This window comes from Panthera pardus, unplaced genomic scaffold (assembly GCF_024362965.1).
Source record: "Panthera pardus isolate Hobbes unplaced genomic scaffold, ASM2436296v1 HiC_scaffold_10, whole genome shotgun sequence".
Classification (NCBI taxonomy): domain Eukaryota; kingdom Metazoa; phylum Chordata; class Mammalia; order Carnivora; family Felidae; genus Panthera; species Panthera pardus.
The window spans coordinates 29,509,829-29,531,396 of NW_026526655.1; the positions used below are offsets into that span (position 1 = coordinate 29,509,829).

At 39.2% G+C, this 21,568-nt stretch overlaps 1 protein-coding gene across 7 annotated transcripts in view; it reads right to left on the reverse strand.

Annotated features, from left to right (window-relative positions):
* Positions 1-21,568, reverse strand: part of ADAM23 (ADAM metallopeptidase domain 23) — a 202,991-nt gene that overhangs the window by 109,853 nt on the left and 71,570 nt on the right. The window lies entirely within an intron of this gene.

Consider the following 21,568-nt stretch of genomic DNA (forward strand, 5'->3'; position numbering starts at 1 on the left):
AATATTTTAGGCTTTTCAGGCCACATAGTCTCCGTCACAACTACTCAACTCCTCTGAGTTAGCACAAAACCAGACACAGGCAATGTAAACAAATGAGCATAGCTATATTCCAACAAGACTTCATTTATGCACACTGAAATACGAATTTCACACAATTTTCATGTGTCATGAAATTGTTTCTTCTTTAATTTTTTCAACCATTTAAAAATGCAAAAAAAAAAAAAACATTCTTAGCTTGAGGACTGTACAAAAACAGGTATGCTAGATGTGGCCTACGGGCCATAGTTTGCCAACCCCTAGAATAAAATGACAGTTAACAACATAGACTTTGAATCGGGCAAAGCAGGATTTAAAGCCTAGCTCGGCCCCATATTGGTGGTGTGACCACGGGCAAGTTACCCACCTCAGCCTTTCCATGAGTCAAATGGAGGCGACAGAGAGTACGAATCTCATGGGATGTTGGAGAGTTAATGAAAGCACATGCATGGCTTAGCCCAGAGCTCAGCACCAAGTACGTGCTCAGCAATGAGCGCTCTGAGGCCATCACTGCTTTTATTTCAATTCAGCTTCTTCAAACACATTTCTCCCTACACATGTGGGGAATGCAAAATACGAGCCACGCAAAGAGCACGGCACTATTAGGGCACCCGGGTTCCTCTCTGGGCTCTGCGACTACAAATGCTGATGACAAATGATGACTCACATGTGCTGACCACTCACTATGTTCGGGCACTGCACAAGGGCTATAAAGAGTTCAATTCATTTCATCCGAATGGTAAGTGGAGGACAAAAGTAGGCTCTACCATGTATGAGCCAGATGTGTGCCCTAATTTGAGGCCTCCACTTGCCTTTCTGCAAAAGGATGGGCTGGAGTAGATGATTCCTCAGGTCCCTTCCTACGCTGACATTCTATTTTCTATGGTTCTGCCTACGTGTAGGTTTTCTTGGTAGGAAGTCCTGACACTACTTCTTTAACAGAAGTATGGAAGAACTCAGTGGTTTTGCATCATTTTGAGAATTGCACCTGATGCAGTTCTAACATGCCCCAGTGAGGAAGGCTGGAGGTAGCCTGGAGCCAGTCAACAGAGGGGGAGGCCCACATGTGCATCCAGGATAGTCCCCACGTAAGCCGAAGGCCAACCTTTACAACACAGAAATAAGGCAGATGCTGGTACGCTTTTCTACTGAAATTACTAATCAAATGTATATCTACTGATGTTTCTACATTTGAAACTAAATTATGGGTACCTCTACTCATTCCCTTTTAAAAATCTTGGGGCACCCGGGTGATTCAGTTGGTTGAGCATCTGACTTTGGCTCAGGTCACGATCTCACAGTTCGTGAGTTCAAGCCCCACGTCGGGCTCTCTGCTGTCAGTACAGAGCCGTCTTTGGAGCCTCTGCCTCCCTCTCTCTCCCCCTCCCACTCGAGCTCATTCTCTCTCTCAAAAATAAACTTTCTTTTTATTAAATCTAAGTAAGAGTCAATGTAAGGACATCTTAATTCTATGTACTCAAAAATACCTGACAGGGTGTAGAAACTTCTTTCATATCTAGTTAATTAAGTCAGCTACCAGCACTGTGAATATACATAAACAAGGCTATTGATGGTAACATTTCTCTGAGGAGGCAGAGGGGCTTCACTAACTACCCTCTAATTATCTCTCTCTGCATTATTTTCAAGATTCTCAACCACACAATCACTGAAGCATGTCTAAGAGTTGAAAACAAAGTTATTTGCTTGTGATGACAAAGGTATTCTAACCATTGACTGCCAAATCTGATAAAGGTCACTTTTTTTTTAATGCTTACTTTTTTTTTTTTTTTTTTTTTTTTAATTTTTTTTTCAACGTTTTTTATTTATTTTTGGGACAGAGAGAGACAGAGCATGAACGGGGGAGGGGCAGAGAGAGAGGGAGACACAGAATCGGAAACAGGCTCCAGGCTCCGAGCCATCAGCCCAGAGCCTGACGCGGGGCTCGAACTCACGGACCGCGAGATCGTGACCTGGCTGAAGTCGGACGCTTAACCGACTGCGCCACCCAGGCGCCCCAATGCTTACTTTTGAAAGAGACAGACAAAGCATGAGCAGGGGAGGGGTAGAGAGAGAGGGAGACACAGAATCCGAAGCAGGTGCCAGGCTCTGAGCTGTCAGCACAGAGCCCGACATGGGGTTCGAACTCACGAACCATGAGATCATGACCTGAGCCGAAGTCAGTTGCTTAACTGACTTAGCCTCTCAGGTGCCCCTGATAAAGGTCACTTTAATTATCCTACTTACCCCTTTTAAAGGGCTTTTCCCTCACTGTGGACATCTAACATCTCCTGCATTTGACAGTCTCAAAAAAGAAAAAAAAGAGACTTCTAGAAGGGCCTGTGACAGACACTGAGCTGAACGTAACACCATACGCTCCTGTCACCGCACCATTTTACTCTCCACCTCCTATAAAAAGCACCACCTTCCCATTTGCTCCATCCTTTCTTCCTGTCTGATCACGGCACTCTCCCTTAACACTGTTTCTGTCACTCAACACGTCATCTCTAGCACGTGGCATAATCCCTAGCACATGGTAGGCCCTTAACTGACACCCTGCTGAGTAATCAAACATCTGCCAACGTCTACTACGTGCCAGGCCCACACTACGGGCTGGGAGGCTGAGATGAAGAATGCAACTCTCTGAAATTGACACTAAACAAAATCAGCACAAATGTATGAGATTAGTCGTCTCACCCTAAATATTATCTGTAATCTCCCTAAAAGTGAATTAACAACCAAATGTAATCTGATTATAAGCCTTTTTAAAAATTATTTTTAATGTTTATTTATTTGAGAGAGAGAGAGAGAGAGAGAGAGAGAGCAAGCAGGGGAGGGGTAGAGAGAGAGGGAGACAGAATCCCAAGCAGGGTCCATGATATCAGCACAGAGCCTGATGTGGGGCTCGAACCTACGAATCACAAGATCGTGAGCTGAGCCGACACCAAGAGCTGGACGCTTAACCAAATGAGCCACCCACACGTCCCTGATTGTAACAGTTTTAAAGTAATTTTGAAGTAAGATCTTTCAGCTGGACAAGTAACACTGGAAAGAAGAAATGAATAATTAAGCATGCAGCAGTGTGTCGCCAGCCCCACCCAGCAGAGAAAGAGCAGGTAATCTCAAGCTCTGGACTCCTAAGGATGAGTTGTCCTGCAGTCCCTGCTTGCAGATGCCTTTCAAGGCATTTCCCCCACCTCTGCTTCTCCTGGTTGCCCCAGTAGAATGTCCTGTGGAATCAGAATGTTCTCACCTGCTAATGCTAATCTACATGGCAATTGTGGTCCCAAGCATAAATGGTCATTTTGCTTTGTCAGTCAGCCAATGGGGTGCTTAATTACTTGCAGAAACCGATAAAAGGGAGTTTTGGAACACCCTAAATTCTGAAATAAACATCCTTTTCTAATCATTTAAGTTACAGAAAAACTATATACGATGGCTACTACAATGCTTTTCATGACAGTTATCTGGTGAAAGACGGATGATCCTTGGAAGTAAAGGGATAAATGCAGGACGAAGTTCAAAGCAAGGTGGAAAAGAGCAGAACCGGAATACGGAAATTCTCTTTAACCCCCTCACTCTGCATCTTTGTGGTCAATCTGTATGACAGAGGTAGCAAAAACAACATGAACTCTAGAGACAGACAGAATGTGATTTTACTCAAATATGAAGGACAAGGGTGAGCACCTTGAAGATCCTGAACTCTAAGCGCAGGAGAATGGTAAGACTATTAAAACAGGGCACGTGAGCTAAGAATCAGACTGGTGAAGGGAGCTGTGGTAGAAATAATGCCATGTAGCCACCATATCCCATTTCATTTTCCCCTTCCTGGCACAGTAAGACTATATTTCAAAGTTTCTCCAGCAGTGAGGCTGAGGCCAAGAGACTGAATTATGGCTCATAAGAGAGAACAGGAAGTGAAGTCTATGCCTCCGGTGTGGCCATTATATTCCATGCAGGATTATCCAAAGTCTCTCTTCCATGGTGGCTCTGGAAGCCACATGCCCCAGATGGCATAGCTGTAAGATGGGTGCAGCCTAGGTTCCTACATCCTGACCTGGAGAAACGCTTCCTAGGAAAGCCACTCAACTTGTATTAGACCATAATGTGTAGGTAAGAGACAAAATTTTATAGTGTTAAATCCCAGATTTCATCTTTATTACAGAAACATGGCCTCAACTATCCTAATTCCAAAATTTATCACAAAGAAATATTTAGAAATTTAACGTTTAAAGAATTTCAGAATCATCAGCAAATGGACATAGAAAGCTTCTGTAAGATCTAAGCATTGGAAATTCAAACAAAAAGAGAAATATGCCTTGGGGAGAGTCCTCAGGTTTGAGATTTACATGTCTAATGAAAGTAGGCACACGAATAATCAAGTGATCAAAACTCCCAAAGGTTTATATCTTCCAGTACAGGGAGGCTCATTATGGAGAAGCCAAGGATCCAGTAACTGGAAAAGTTAGCTACCAGGAATCCCTAGAGCCTAAAAATCTTACTAACCAAGACTGGTAGATAACTCCTAGGTTGTTTTTGGAAAATAACTTGAATCCCTTACTTTAAAGAAAGAATCCTATGCTTTCTTTTGGGTGACTCTGTCAGGAAAGGCTAAGCAGGCTAATCAAGCAAATTACATTGTTCAGAATGAGACAATGTAAAGGTCAGTGCCTTGGGCTATAAGGAAAAATGCCAGGAAAGGCAAACACTGGACCACAAGGAAACCATCTGGTCAACATGAATAAGAATAATTTACTTCCTTATTAAAAAAAAAGTCAAACTATCGGTCTCTAGAAGCCCAGTTCTGAAGTCTACATTCACTGAAATTACTGTGTTGAGCCCTCAGAGTGTATACCTCTGATTAAAATATTGTGTGGGTTTCTAGGAGCAGAATACATTCTTCTGAAGGGACCTAGAGGCCAATAGGGCATTCCTTCACCATCAGAGCTAGGGAAAAGTCAGGAAGAAAAGAGCAAGCACCAAAGCTTAACAACTGGATGGTCATATAATTTATCATCCAAAATAGGCCATCTTGGAAGGTCAGGCTAGTCTAGGAGATGAAAAATACCTTAAAGCTGAGATGCTATCTAAGCAAGAAGTATGTGAGTATGTCTCTTTCCCAGTTGCTTTTGCCCTCTGTGACTATGTTTCATATGGCCACTGTTTGAGGACAACCTCGGGCAGTTCCCTCAGGCTCTCTCTCTGAGTGTATAACATCAGGAGGTAGGTACTTGGAGAGGAGTCAGCAGTCCAAGATGCAGAAGCCAGAGAGCAATGAATCCAGATTCACTGCAGTAGACCAGACACGTCAGGCCTTGACTAGCCATGCTCCTTGTTACACGATGTCTTTGTTCTTAAGTGAACGGTAGCATAAATATTTTAATTTAGTTCTTAGTGGTGAAACTCATAAGTTACTTGCATAGGGATTCAAAACTGGGACTGGAACAGAAGTCAACGTTTATGTGAGCAAAAGAATAAAAAATTAAATTGTGTCTAGGAAAAAAGACTGCCACTAATGTCCAGTTTCATAATGTAAATTCACTTGCCTGATGACCTTCTGTTTGACAGTGCTTAGCTTCTCAATACTGGAAGCCCTGATCATCTCAAATGGCCCTTGACAGAGTCACTGGCAAAGTCTCCTGCCACCCTCTCCACCAGGCCCCACATTCATTCATTCAATAACAAACGCTGGTCACTATGGAGATTCGCAACCTCATGGGGCTTCAAGCATATAACAGCAATGTACAATGAAGCACCATGCCTGTCCCCTGTGTACACTAGAAGCTTCTCTTTTTTCCTTTTATACACGTACATATTTTTAATTCGTCAAATAATTACTATTTGTATAGTAATCTGTACCTTGTATAAGGTACTATAACTTGTGATGAAGAGAGACATAGAATTTAACCTCAGTACATTCATACAGGCATAAGCCTATGACCTTATAATTATCTTTCTGTCCTTCTATCGCTTTCCTTTCTTGAAAATAATAGGCTTAAAAGTCAAATGATCTTTCAGTCACCACTTTTCTCAGGTTTTAGGAAAAAGTTACTCATCCCACCTACAATAATTTTTATACCAAAAGTGTTTCAGCTAGAAAATATATAATCCCTTGAGTGTAAACAATACAATAAGACTTTGAAGCTGTGCTGAAGGATTGGAGGCATGAAGAGGTTGGAATTTAAGAGTGTAGAAATGCTATGTTAAGTGGGGAAAAGTAATTACAGATTGAATAGAAGCTTTGTGTTAAGTCAAACAAAGACGGCCTGCTAGGCGAGGGCTGGGAACGTGGGCATATTTCATAGGAACAGAGCTGCAGGTGGAGAAAACTCAGCATAAGCAGGATGGAGGGAGTGTAAACCTCTTTGAGGGTCACAACAGGAATTTAATGAGTTACTAAGTAACATGAGAGGTTGCAGCTGAAATTTCAATGTGGAGGCACTCTTGCAACTCATAGGTGACGGCCCCATGCACCATAATACAGATCAGAACACCCTAGTCTAACATAACAGGAGACACAAGCAGCGCTGCAAGTTAATAGACAGGGAAGTAGACAAAGGAGGAGCTAGGGGAAACAGGAGGAAGGAACTCGAGGGGATGTGAAAGCTGGTGACCACCGCCCAAGCTGGCTTGATCAGCCAAGGAGAGTAGCCACTTAAGAGTTCCCTTCTGAAAAGGTGGCATCAACAGACATCTTTAATTAAGTAAAAATGAAAGATGTTTAATTTTTCTTCCTCGGCTTTGAAGTCAGACCATATGAAGTGGCTGACACATTCCTAGCTGTGGCTGCCAATACCTCTGCAAGTGCACACCAGTAATTCTGAGATTCCTCCGTAGCAGGACTCTGGGTATTCTCATCTATGTGATTTGACCCCCACATATCATGAAACAAAAAAGATTTTTAAACACAGGGAAAACTGAATCCAAATAAAACTGTCATACCTTTTGAACACAATTACACATAACTGAAATGCTTTGATGCACAAATTTAAAGCTAACAGTGAATATTGTCGTGTGTTGAATATTGCTAATGTGGGTGCTCTTCTGATATGCCCAACATTTCTTTTTACAGCCATTAAGTTTGGCACAACACACATCATAGAGAATGGATATCGACCTGTCACCCACCCCTTGACCTCCCATAACCTTGTCCAGGACAGAGAGCTCTCCGCCAAGTCTAATTCTTGCCACGCCCTGAGACAGGAATTCCCTACTTCTATTTTTCATTTTATCAGGAAAACTGCACATTTGTGTACATAGTGTTCCATTCTTTCCAAGTATACATAAAATGGTAAAAAGAATAAAAAAAGAAACCAATGGAAAATCTATCAGAAATAGTAAGAGTTAAATAAGGTAGGTGCTTACAAGATAAATATGCAAAAATAAAATACAGTTTTATGTGCACCAGCAAAAACCACCTAGAAGTAGTCTAGCGAGAAAGTTTCTACCAACAATGACAAAAACAGAAACAAATCTCATAGATGTGTTATATATGTAGATACATAAACATAAATGTACACATGTATAGATGTACATATACCCTATAACTTTAATGTTAATTCTAAACAAAATTCGATAAGTTTTTATAACTTGACAAAATTATTCCCAAGTTCATCTCAAAACACAAATGTTTATGACCACCCAATCATTTTCCTTAAAAGCAGAGTTATAATAGGATATTACTATTATATTACTTACATTAATATTGTAATAAGCAACATACAGAGCACTTACCTGGTAAGACAGATGGCCCAAAGGGCGGGAAAGAAAGTTCAGAAAGAAATTCAAGTTCATACCAAAAACCTTATGTATTAAAAATAATGGCATTTTAAATTGGTACAAGAGAGAATAAAGAATAAATATATATGAGACAAGTGATTTAACACTTTGGGAAAAGTCAGATCCCTAATCATATCTTACACCAAACTAAAAATATATGCATTAAAGATATATATGTTTTAAAATAAAGCCATAAATTTGATATAAAAATACAGCTGAATGTTAGGAAGAGAGACCTTTTGAAGCATTATATTAAACACAGAATTATAAAGAACAATAGATATGACTACAAAAAACTTTTTAACTTATATGAGTTAAAAAAAATCCATGAACAAAATTTCAAGGAAAACTAAGAAAAAACATTCCCAAAATATATGAAAAACAAAGGATTGCCATACTTAACACAAGAAGCCAAAATGAAAACCAATAAAAACAGAAAAACAATTCAATAGAAAATGGGCAAAGGATGTGGGCAGGCGATTCACAAAATAAAATGTGCAAAATGCAATTCACGAGAAAAAGAAAATGAGAAATACTAATGACCCTCAATTATACGCAAATGCACAACTGCACTAGTCATAAAAGACCTGTAAATTAAAATAACCGTAAGAGACCAATTTTTCCCTTCGGTTTACAAAGTAGAAATGAATAGTAGCAGCCAGAGCTGGCAAGAGTGTAGAGGAGCCCTCCACGCATTACTGTTGGGAACCTGGATTAGTATGCCTTCCTGGGACAATTTGGCAACAGTTACCAAAGTCCAAAAAACATATTCTTTTAAATCCATAACTTTTTATAATCTCATTAAGTGCTACTTATAAAGGTTTCCTGAGGAGGGGAGCCTGGGTGGCTCAGTCGGTTGGGCGTCTGACTTCAGCTCAGGTCATGATCTCACAGTTCCTGGGTTCGAGCCGCGCGTCCAGCCAGCTCTGTGCTGACAGCTCGGAGCCTGGAGCCTGGAGCCTGCTTTGGATTCTGTCTCCCTCTCTCTGTGCTTCCCCCACTCACACTCTGTCTCTGTCTCTTTCTCTTTCTCAAAAGTAATAAACATTAAAAAAATTTTAATATGAAATTTATTGTCAAGTTAGTTTCCATACAACACCCAGTGCTCATCCCAACAGGTGCCCTCCTCAATGCCCATCAACCACCCTCCCCTCCCTCCCACCCCCCATCAACCCTCAGTTTATTTTCAGTTTTTAAGAGTCTCTTATGGTTTGGCTCCCTCCCTCTCTAACTTTTTTTTCTCTTCCCCTCCCCCATGGTCTTCTGTCAAGTTTCTCAGGATCCACACAGGAGTAAAGACATATGGAATCTGTCCTTCTCTGTATGACTTATTTCACTTAGCATCACATTCTCCAGTTCCATCCACGTTGCTACAAAAGGCCATATTTCATTCTTTCTCACTGCCACGTAGTGTTCCACTGTGTATATAAAACACAATTTCTTTATCCATTCATCAGTTGATGGACAATTAGGCTCTTTCCATAATTTGGCTATTGTTGAGAGTGCTGCTATAAACATTGGGGTACAAGTGTCCCTATGCATCAGTACTCCTGTATCCCTTGGGTCAATTCCTAGCAGTGCTATTGCTGGGTCATAGGGTAGATCTATTTTTAATTTTTCCAGGAACCTCCACACTGTTTTCCAGAGCGGCTGCACCAGTTTGCATTCCCACCAACAGTGCAAGAGGGTTCCCGTTTCTCCACATCCTCGCCAGCATCTATAGTCTCCTGATTTGTTCATTTTAGCCACTCTGACCCGCGTGAGGTGATATCTCAGTGTGGTTTTGATTTGTATTTTCTGGACACTGAATTTTGAATTTCATTTTCTTTTCTTTCTTTTTTTTTATTTTTTTTAAACATTTATTTGTTATTGAAAGAGAGAGACAGAATGTGAGCAGGGGAGGGGCAGAGAGAGAGGGAGACGCAGAATCTGAAGCAGGCTCCAGGCTCTGAGCTGTCAGCCCAGAGCCCAACGCGGGGCTCGAACTCACAACCCGTGAGATCATGACCTGAGCCTAAGTCAGTCGCCTAACCGACTGAGCCACTCAGGCGCCCCAATTTCATATTCTTTTCACATGTCATGAAATATTCTTCTTTAGATTTTTTCAACTATTTAAAGATGTAAAAACTCAGGAGCACCTGGGTGGCTCAGTCAGTTGAGCATCGCACTTTGGCTCAGGTCAAATTTTTTAAAGGTTTCCTGAGGAAATAACTGATAAGAGCAAACACACACACACACACACACACACAACACTGACACACATATGATGATTCTCTGATGATGCTGTAGGTATGAGTCGGTTTACATGTGCTTTTACAGACAATTGGAAAGATGTTTACAACATTGTTCAGTGAAAAAAGCAAATGAAAGAATATTACATTTGGTAACTTTTTTAAAGTTATGTTTACCTTACATAAAGAAAAAAAATCTGCAACATATACACAGCCAAATGTAACAGTGAGCTATTGTTTTCTGTAGAACTTTGAATAGTTTTTATTTTCTTTTGCTTACCCATTAATTCCTAAAGCTTTTACAATGAATATATTTCACCTTTTAAAATAAGAAACCACACTATATTTTTTAAAAGAAGAGAAACATGGGGCACCTGGTGGCTCAGTCAGTTAAGCACCCAACTTGGGTTCAGGTCATGATCTCACGGATCATGAGTTTGAGCCCTGCATCGGGCTCTGTGCTGACAGCTCAGGGCCTGGAGCCTGCTTCAGATTCTATGTCTCCTTCTCTCTCTGCCCCTCCCCTGCTTGTGCTATCTCTGTCTCTCAAAAATAAATAAACATTTTTAAAAAATTAAAAGAAGAAAAACATAGCTCCTTTAGGAAGAAATTAATTTATGGCTAATTTTAGGCCCAGGAAAGGAAAAGAATCACAGACACGAGCGATGCGACCAACAGCCTGTTCTATCACTCAGGGAGCAGGGGCCAGGTTGTCTGCCTCTGTCCCCCTCAACTCAATGTTCCTGACATTCCCTTAACACCTGGAGGTTGTCCATGCTACAGGGAGTGGGTGAGGACAGAAAGAGAAACCAACACAGTCCCTTTCCTCGAGGTGTTTATAATCTCCTACCTAAGTAAGACAAGGTCGCAGGTACCCCAGTATTAATAACAAAGCATCAAGCTGCCCTCAGAGAGGAAATGCATTTCAACTAAGATGATCGGGAACTTTTCTGTAAGAAAGAAAGGCCAGGGCAGGTTCGTGACAAAATACGCTCAGGGAAATATAGGCAGGAAAGAGCAGGTCAGATAGACAAAGGGACCAGGGTGTGCAGACAGGGAGGCATATTCAGGAAGCAACTAAAAGCCCAGTTGGGCCAGGGCACCAGTCATAGTGGCAGTGGTGTTAAAAAGGCAGATTTGGGCTCAGGCAATACACCGGTTTAAGCAAGGAGCTGTAACCTGGAAAAAGAAAGGCACTCTAGCATCGGGAACTCGGAACTTGGACGACCACGCTCTGCTTTCTGTCAGGCCTGAAAACGTGCAGTATGCTCTGTGTCCTCAGAAGCTGTAAAGACTTTCGGGCCTGAGAAGGGCTGAACACCGATAAGTTTCTTTTACTGGGTCAATTAGAGCCATCTGCAAAGTAATTAATGTTAGCAGCAGGAGAGAACAGCAAGAGACCGGCAGAAACACTAAGAAAAGGCCTTCCACATATGAAAACCTGTAGCTTTAACTTTCCTTCACTCATTCAATTAATGGCTCAAGACCTAGTGAGAAACAAAACAGAGAAGGGTCAAACAAAAGATCAACAAAGGCTACTTAATATTTACTTAAGTGTTTCCATTTCTTTAAACATTTTCACTGTAAATTATAGATTTTTGTCCTAAAATCTACTATGCAAATGCTAGTGTGAACTCTGCAATTTTATGTTCTTTTTATTTATTTATTTTTATTGTTTTTATTTATTTTTGAGAGAGAGAAAGACAGAGTGCGAGCAGGGGAGTGGCAGAGAGAGAAGGAGACACAGAATCCCAAGCAAGCTCCAGGCTCTGAGCTGTCAGCACAGAGCGTGATGCAGGGCTTGAACTCCCGAACCGTGAGATTATGACCTGAGCTGAAGTTGGACGCTTAACCAACTGAGCCACCCAGGCACCCCTATTCTTTTAATAGTTAAAGAAGAGTAAGATTTTTGTAGAATAGCCAGAAGGATCTTTTGTGTGCTTTCCTCTTCTCTTCTTCCCCTATGTGGGAGAAGTCTAATCCTTTTTCTCACCGGTACTGCCCCAACCAGAGCCTGGAGAGTGTCTGCTGGCTAAACCGAGACCTAAGGCCCCAGACTGACAGACGACAAGGCTGCACAACCCAGTAAAGGAAAAGGCATTCAAAATAGTCATCCCTGATTTTTCTGTCCTAAGCAGAAAACAGGATTCTATGAAATCATGGGATACTTCATACATATAACACAGGGATGTTTAGAAATGGCAACCACTGTCCTTTCTAAATATTATATGTTTAAGAAACTATCACAATGTAGCAATGAGAAACATACTTCTGCAGGAATATCAAACCAACAGGCGAGATAAGAATACAAAATAGCGAAAAGAAGAGAAAGAGGGAAGAAGAGGAGACTTTGAGGAGAACTTTTTAAGGGTTTCTTCAAGTACAAAATTACTATTATACAAAATAGCACCCATTTTTAAAATTACCACTTATAAAAATGATCTTCAAATTCATTCCACATTTCATGGCATCAAAAAATGATCCACTGGGCCTTTGATTGCTAAAAAAAAAAAATCATGAGTTTCTGAAGCCCAGCTAATTTCTTTAGCCAGAGAATTTTTCATACTTCCAAATTATGTACTATTTCAACATAATTGCAAAATACAGACCTCTGAAAAGTACAGAATTTATCAGGAAAACTATTCATGTTGTAGCTTCTTTGGAAAGGGATTGCTTTAAAATGGTGTGAACTTTCAGATTCAGTGTAGGTCATTACAGAGCTAACTTGGCCTTGTTTACTTTGCTTACCATTGTATCCCCAGTTATGAAAGAATGCCTGAACTAAACGAGCACCCAGATGTATTTGTTGGTTGAATGAATTAATGTCAATTAAAGAAGGAATAGGTAAACAGGAATCAAGAGGTCCGGTTCCTGGCCTGGATATGACACTGATTGTCTCTGAGACCTTGGAGAAGTCCCTAATATTGTGCAACAATAATACTGAGGACCTATACTGTATAAGTTTTCTTACAAATAACAAGAACACTGGGTTATAGGATCTCTAAGGACACTTCGGTGGCTAAGTTGAGCATCCAACTCTTGATTTAGGCTCAGGTGGTAATCCCAGGGTTGTGGGATCAAGCCCTGTATCTGGCTCCGTGCTGAGTGTGGAGCCTGCTTGGGCTTCTATCTCTCTCTCTCTCTCTCTCTCTCTCTCTATCTCTATCTCTATCTCTCCCTCCTTCTGCCCCTCTCCCCTGCTTGCATATGCTCTCTAAATAAATAAATAAATAAATAAATAAATAATAAAATAGTGAATGACTACTATTACCTCCTACCCTAAAAATATACCTGTGCTAAGCTGGAAGTTAGGGGCTGGTAACGCATATAGCTCGTCTATTCAGTACACGCTTTGTGAAATAATCAACTGTCAATATACTGGAATGACTTCGGCCAACATGTTGGAGAATGGTGCTAAAAGAAAAGCTCCATCCATGTTCCATATGTACTGCAAAAAGCCACTTTATAGTTTTTTTCTTATTCTACATATTTCCATGTACCTCAACCAAAACAGAACAAACACCTCCCTTTCCAAGATGTAAAGTGATAAACTCCCTCTGCAGATTGAATTAATAATGAACGAAAAACTTATCCATAAACTAATCTAAGAGCTAATATTTAAGAATTGCTGAAGCTATATCTATATTAATACTAACCTATTTAAGCAGTGTGTTAAAAAATCAGAGAAGAATTACAAAACCATTACTTGATTGTAACTAAAAATATCTCAAAGACTTAAAGTTGTACTAACATGCTTTATCATAACGATGCTGAAGATCAAAGATAACAGGGAAAAATAAGTATTTATCCTGCTTGGGGAGTTAATGACAAGCAAATCTGATGGCATTTCACGTCACTTTAAAAGACACATGTAAAATCATGACTACAGGTGAATCCTTTAATCTATACCAGTCTAATTATACAGTCTGGACATTTTGCATAATGCTAAAACTGAATTTTTATCTTTTAAAAGCTACTCAAATCATTAACTATTGGCACTTGATTCTCTAAATATATGTCTTAAGTCATTTAAAATAATTTGTAGGCAGACACATTCTTTCTATTTTAATGTATATAGCGTGCTGGTGCTAAAATCAAATCAGTGGTGGTAAAAAAAAAAAAAAAAAGGCAGAACAACAGATATCTAAAACAGCAGAGTTTCAAGCCAATTTCTATAAATGGGCTTTTCCTTGAGCCAGAAAACTTTCATTAAATCCAATCTTAAAATTTTAAGTCCATGTAGACAATCTTACCCACATTCACAATTAAAGTGCCTCTCAATGTTTGGATCAAAAGCAAAACCTTCATAAGATTCTAGAAGCAGCCAAATCCCAGAGAGACTGACACAGAAAAAAGGAGAAACTATTCTATTTAGGTCCTTTCAGAGATGCTATTTTTAGTTTAATCTTAAAACCAGACATTTTTAGAACCCTGGTGAAAATTCTAACAATTAACTATGTGATCCATAGTGGTAAATTCACTAAGTATCAACAGTAAGTTCCAGAATCATGAGTTGGAGATGATAGTAAGAAGAAAGATCCTAAGTAAACTGATTCACATCCCAGTTTGGTAACTCACAATGAGAGTAGAAAATGGAGTGGACTATATTCCGAGAAATATCCAGAAGCTAGTAGTCTGGTAGGATCAAAACTCTGGGCCAAGAGAATATTCAGGAGTTGAAACACACAGAGTCTAGAGATCACCAGCATGTGAACACCAGATAGGCAAAGGAGACTCTCCAAACTACCACCCCATAGAAATGACAGGTACCATGTCGTATCCACAGTTCTTGTTATTGTCGCCTACACAGAGGAGGTATCCTAATAAAGTTCTGCTGCTAATGAGTCCACAAGCCAGGAAGCTCAAGAAACAGAAGACAAGATGGCACACCACCCTCCAGTCTGAAGAATCCACGGGAACCTGAAGGTCCTACAACCAGAGCTCAGCCCCAAGTAAGGAAGGTGAGGCCTGAGATAACACATGGCAGCAAGAAAACTGAGACTCGGGTTACTTTCTGTCTCTATCTTTAGGTAAGTATCCACAAAGTCAAAAACCAGTCCCAAGCAGTAAGTGCATGAAGAGTGGGAATGTATGGTGGAAAGAAGAAAGGATGAGAGCAGGTCTCTTACTATTTCCACCTCTGCCTGGAGCTTTATGAAAGGAGTGTGAGTGTGTGTGTGTGTGTGTGTGTGTGTGCGCGCGCGCGTGTGTGTTTGCATCTGTGTGTGTGTATGCACACATAATTTAATGGGCTATCTATAACAAACAAACTGTAAGACATGGAAATGGTGCTAATATGTGTCCCCAAAGACCAGGAGTCAATGAGGTAAAAAGAAGTTGTATGCTCTCAAACTGGTAGACCAATACAGGAAACTTCTAATTGCTCCTTATAACATTTGACAAAGGTATGCTGGGTGTCAGTCCACTGAATATTTCATTGCATATGTTTGACCTCTTCATTTTACTCTAATTCTAATTTCAGTAAGTCAGCATGAATTACTGGACCCTTCCAATATTAATAATCCTTCTTACAATCCTACACAACTTTTTTTATGGAATGCAAGAAATAAACAAGCATCCACATTTTCTTTATTTCTTTATTTTCTTCTGAAAGTTCTATTGTTATTACTTATTATTTACTATTTTGCTGGGTTTGGTTTGGGTTTTGGTTTTTCATAAAAAAAAAAAAAAAACACAAAACCAAAAAACAAAAAACCACTCCCAAATCTCTTACACAAGCTTTAGGATGAGAGGTTGCCTGGGTGGAGGGTGGGAATCGAAGAAATGTGTCTGTGAAGAAGTACACAAGGGGCCCCTAAGACATTGGTAATGTCCTGTTTCTCAACCTGCATGGTGCGTATATATGGTTGCCCATTTAACTCTTCCTTAGACTGTAAAAATGTTTCTACTCTTTTACATACAATATTTCATAATTTTAATAAATTAGAGGAAAGTGATCCAAAATATCTACAAGTAATAAAAACAGAAGAGCCCAGTCCAATTCTGACGTTAAAAATGTTGAGTATGAGACAAATCAAGCCAGAAATTGACCAAGGAAAAGGCATCTGGAATCAAAAAGCTATCACTACCAAGACCAGAGGGGAAAAATGTCTAAAGAACATGTGGGAAGTGAAAAGCACAGAGAGAACAAAAGGCAACTTTCTCCTTCCCTAAAAATAGCAGGCTTATTAGGCCATTTTTAGACTCCAGTGTTCATGTAGGAGTCCATTTCTATTAAAAGAGTAGAACTTAGAAAGGGAAAAGAAGTTCTTGGAGAATACCAAAGTACAGAAAAGAAAAGTTCCAGAAATACAACCAATGGTAATAGATTAGACAGGATTTGAACTATGACTTTATTACCAAAATATTTAACTCTTGAACTAGACAGCTGATGATGAAAGGCGTGAGACAAACAAAATCTTCCCGTGCACTGATTTTCTGTGGAGCTACAGAAGGACAGTGAAGGATGTGCATGGTGCAAGGTTAAGGGCAGACCCCACAGAGAGCTGCCATGGCTGATAACTGGTTTCAGAAGAACGTGGTAAGTGACACCATCCCATACCCTTCACTAGAATAATCTACAAACTTAAATTCGATTTTTAAAAACAAATACTGGTTTTCAATCACCAAAACTACCAGGGCTGGAAAAAAAAAATCAGTCTTGGTTGGTTTGATAATTATCTTAAAACATATTTCTGAATTCATAATGCCAACAAATGTCTCCTCTTTCTCACTCCCACCTTCTCCTATTATTTAAGAGATTTATTTGCACACAGGAAGGTGGAATTCGTGAGTGATAACACCAGCAGTGGATCTGAGGAAAAGCAAGACCAGTGTCACACTCATACAGCACAAGTCACTTCCAGACCTTTTTTTTTTTGCTCAACAAGATAAAATCTTTTTCAGAGTTCCTATTTTTTCATCAAGGAAAATATATTACAGTGCTAGAATATTTAGCACATCCAATAATTCTGAAATAGGTTATTCTAGGGTGTTTTCACATGTATGCTCAGAGGGTCAGATCAGTATTATAAATGGCTCTATTTTTATGCACAATTTTAAAAATCCTCAGGCCATCTAATGGCACTTAGCCTTTTTGGATGACTAATAATATCTAAAACGAGAGGATATTTTTGAGATGACTAATAATTTGAATACGCACACTAAAGTACAATCTAAAATCCGAAAGGATGAGTAAAGTAATAGCATAATGAGGATTTTTCCTTTTTTCTGTGCCTTATGCCTGATCATCCTATAATTCTTAACTAAAAAACAATTTTTTTAGTTTGCTTTTAAAAGAATATTAAACAGCTTGTTTTAACAATGAAAGACGATTAGGGGCACCTGAGTGGCTCAATTGGTTAAGCGTCCAACTTCGACTCAGGTCATGATCTTGCGGTTCATGGGTTCAAGCCCCACATCTCAGACATCTCAGAGCCTGGAGCTTGCTTCAGATTCTGTGTCTCCCTCTCTCTCTCTGCCCCTCCCCTGTCCGTGGCCTGTCTCCGTCTCTCTCTCTCTTCTTCTCTCTCTCAAGAATAAACATTAAAATAATAATAAATAAAAATGAAAGGTAATTCTAATTTTTTTATCCCATAACCTCAGATAACAAACACGTGGATATCAGTTCTCCTTAGCTCTTTTATCTGGATTATATCACCCAATTTCACCACAGGTGTCACTGAAGCGATGATCTAAACAGCCCAAACCCCAGTCATCTTCAACTAGCACAGGACAACTCAGTGAAGGTCAACACAGTAAAGGTTCCTAGTTAATAGATCCTCATTGTTACCGACTCATCCATTCTACAAATCCAAGGGTACTGCCACTATAACAATATCTAAGAGAAATGCGTAATGATCATACTTCCAAGAACTGAAAATGTTTCCTTCCCTCTCATTTTCTGTCTTAAGCCTATCATTGTTTTTCTTTCCCATACCCTATTCCTTACACAGATCATAAACTCCTCATAAATAACAAAAGAAGAATAAAAATTAGAGAAGCAAAAGAAGACTCCACGTTCCCTACAAAGAGAAATGGTCTTAATTTCAAGCTACTAAAAACAATAAAGCTAAATACTGAAAACTCTGAGCCAACGTGTATCCCCCCAGAATCTGAATGGGTCAAAGGACTTTTCAGAGGTGAAGGAAGGCAGAAGAGCAAACTTCTGTTTAGCACACAGAGCTCCCAGGAGCTCTGCAATGAGCTCCACTGACCCCCTCACACCCCCAGTAAGATGGCCTCTCCCAAGGAGAGGCATGGACTGTGAAGAGTGAACAGGAAACATACCCAAAGGAGCTGTGGGGCCCTGGCTCACCATCCCCCTCCCTGTTGCCACTCCCTCTTCTCCCACACAATGCTTCAGCAAACAGCTGATCCCAGCCATGGCGTCATCATAATCAAAAAGAAAAGAACAGGGGACTTGAGCATTGATATAAGGAAGAAAAGAAAAAAAAGCCAGGGGAGATGAAGGATATACATCACAAGGAAACAGAGGAAATGCTCATATAAATATTTCCCTCTGACCTCAAAGAAATTATAGACATGACCTCTTTTTTGAAAGGAGCTCAAAAGAACATCATAAAAGATTAGAATAAGATAAAAAGGAAGTTGGCAAAGCTCAGGAGGAAAAAAATGAAAAAAATAAACGTTATAAAGATGCAAATGAAGCTGAAAACAGAGAAAGAAAAAACATAGTCAGGAATCAATAATAAAATAATATAGAGATGAGGTATACAGAAGATCACATATACACATTGTTATTATTCCTGAAGAGAATAAAACACATGGAAGAGAAAAAATAGACAAAAATAGAACATAAATTCCCTAAAATCAAAAAAAAGCTTTGAATATGCAGCTCAAACAAACAAATAAACCATGTTCCTGGAAAAGCTTATAAAGCACCATTAATACTGGATAGTGTTATTAATCTTGGGGAAGCTACTGATATGGAAAAGTCATATAATCATGTTAAGCCAGAAGAAGCAATCTCTCTAAAGAGAGAAAACTAGGTTGCCTCTGACTCGTCAGCATTCTCAATGCCCAAAGACAATGGGGCCATCCCCTTAAGTCCTGGGGGAAGTATGATTCAAAATTTTTATATTTAGCCAAGTTATTCTTCAAGTATAATGTCAATAAATAAACATGTTTACGTTCATGAGCTACATGAACTATAACACACAAAAATCTATCTTGAACAACAAACTTTTCAATGAATTCCAGTCAAACAAAATACAAACAACTCAGGAAAAATAGTTCTAGAAGCCATGGTAAAAGGATTCAAGTTGGGCACTGAACCCCTTAAGTTATGGGAACTGTAATTATTGAACAAAATATAAATGTTATAAACCTTGACAATGTAAAAAGAATATTATAACTAACAGGTAAGAAAAAAAGTGGAAGAAGTATAAGTATGTAAATTTGTTCTTCATTCAAATATACAATCTAGCTGAAACACATCCTTTTCTTTAATGACTCCAAACAATGTTCATTGTCTAGCAAGTAACATCTCATCATGAAGAAATATTCATCTGCCTTCATCAATTTCTTTAATTTCCCTTCTTTTTCTTCTGTTAAATTTAATATTTATTAAATCCAAGTTTCTTAAATGTAGTCATTTGTTTAAAATATCGTTATAGAATAATCTCTTTTTGGTTTTGTTGTCGTCGTTGTTTTTAAAGTTTATTTATTTTACATACAGAGAGACAGAGAGAGAGTGCACACAAGAGCAGGGGAGGGGCAGAGAGAGAGGGAGAGAGAATCCCAAGTGGGCTCTATTGATAGCATAGCTTGATCTCACAAACCTCACAAACTGTGAGATCACAACTTGAGCCTAAATCAATAGATGCTTAACTGACTGAGCCACCCAGGCGCCCTGAATAATCTCTTTTTTGTAAACTCTCTACCAAACCTTCCATCTGTATGTATAGAAAGCTCTCTGAATTAAACTGACAAATATTAACAATGGCTACTTCTGAATGGTAATTTTTAACTTTTTCCTTTGTACTTTCAGGTACTGACTTTAAATTTTATAATAAGCAGTATCATCTTTACAAGAAAACAATAAAATATTTTTCAGAAAATTGCTTTTGATTTAACAGCTACTCTTCTAGGCCTCAAAAGTATAGACTTCTGACAATTAAAAGGAAACTAACCATCCTCCATTAGCTGCTTTTTATATGACGGCTCAGTAACAATCGGTCTGTAACTTCCATATTGAAGATGAAGGAGTAACTTGGGATATCCATTACTTAGCCATGGCAAGCTGCCACTCTAATGAACTTCTGCTTTTGGATGGAAATCAATACGACTGAACTTTGCCAATGGTCTCAGAGAGGAAAGTTGAGAGAATGATCCATCGAACTACTAAGGGGTGCTTTGTTACAGTGTTTTGTTGGTGCTGACTTCTCAGAAATAAGAAAAGATCTTTACTACTCAAATACAAAAGGCCTGGTTCAGTACATGAGGCTTGCTAGGTGCTCAATGCATGCTCACATCTAACTTGAATCAGTGATACCTGAAAAGCAGCAGGCTTTACTAAGCCCTTTACTTTTCTAAATACTATTGGGAAAGGAATTTAAAATGAAGTGGGCAATGAGAAAAAAAAAAAAAAAAGGAAAGCGATCTTTTTATTTTTTCTTCCCCATTCCCTTTATACCCTTATCTCCATTGGAAAACAGACCTGGACGTGAAGAAGTCCCAGCAGGCTGCACAGTGATGACTGCCCTATAGATCTGTGCTCCATAATCACCATCTATTCCCAGCCTATAGATTTAAGGGCTTGAATAAAGTCTACCATGAAAAAAGAACACTCCTGCAAAGCTTATAGCCACCTACAAACTAAAAAGCATGTTTGCATTTTTCTATCAGTGAGACCAAACAGAAGCATAAAATTATGACTCGAAAATACGCAACAGTAGACATTTAGACAAAATCTCACTAAGAAAGTACATTTCAAATGAAGCCCCTGGTAAAACTCCATATAGTAAATCCTGACAGGCAAGGATCTGACTGCAATTTGTCACCTACAATGTCATGACTTTATCCACTGTCAGAACTTTAAATACACTTTCTTCTTGTTAAAAAAAAAAAAATAGCCCCGCATTTATTTCTAACTATGTCAATGTTGAAAAGCAAAAGTCCTTAAATAGATGTGAATCTTCTTTTATTGCAAGATAATGTACAATCCCACAATGTTTTTCAGATCCTCTGAACGCTGACATTTTAAAAAATTATTTCGGTCATCTCACCCGCTTTCATTTACCTTTCTAGGTTTAGCCAATCATTAATTTAGGCAAACGGTTACTGCTCAGTGTGAAACTACAAGTATGGCTAACTGGAAAACAAGGTTTTTGCCATTCCACTTGGACAAAGCTGAGTCATAACTACACATCTGTTAAGAAATTAACTGTTTGGTCAGCAACAGAGAAATTAAAATTTTTCCCAACTGATCAGAAAACACAGAAGGCCTTAGCCATCCAACAGCAAACATCCATAAAAATAAAAAGACTGAATCTGCAATACTA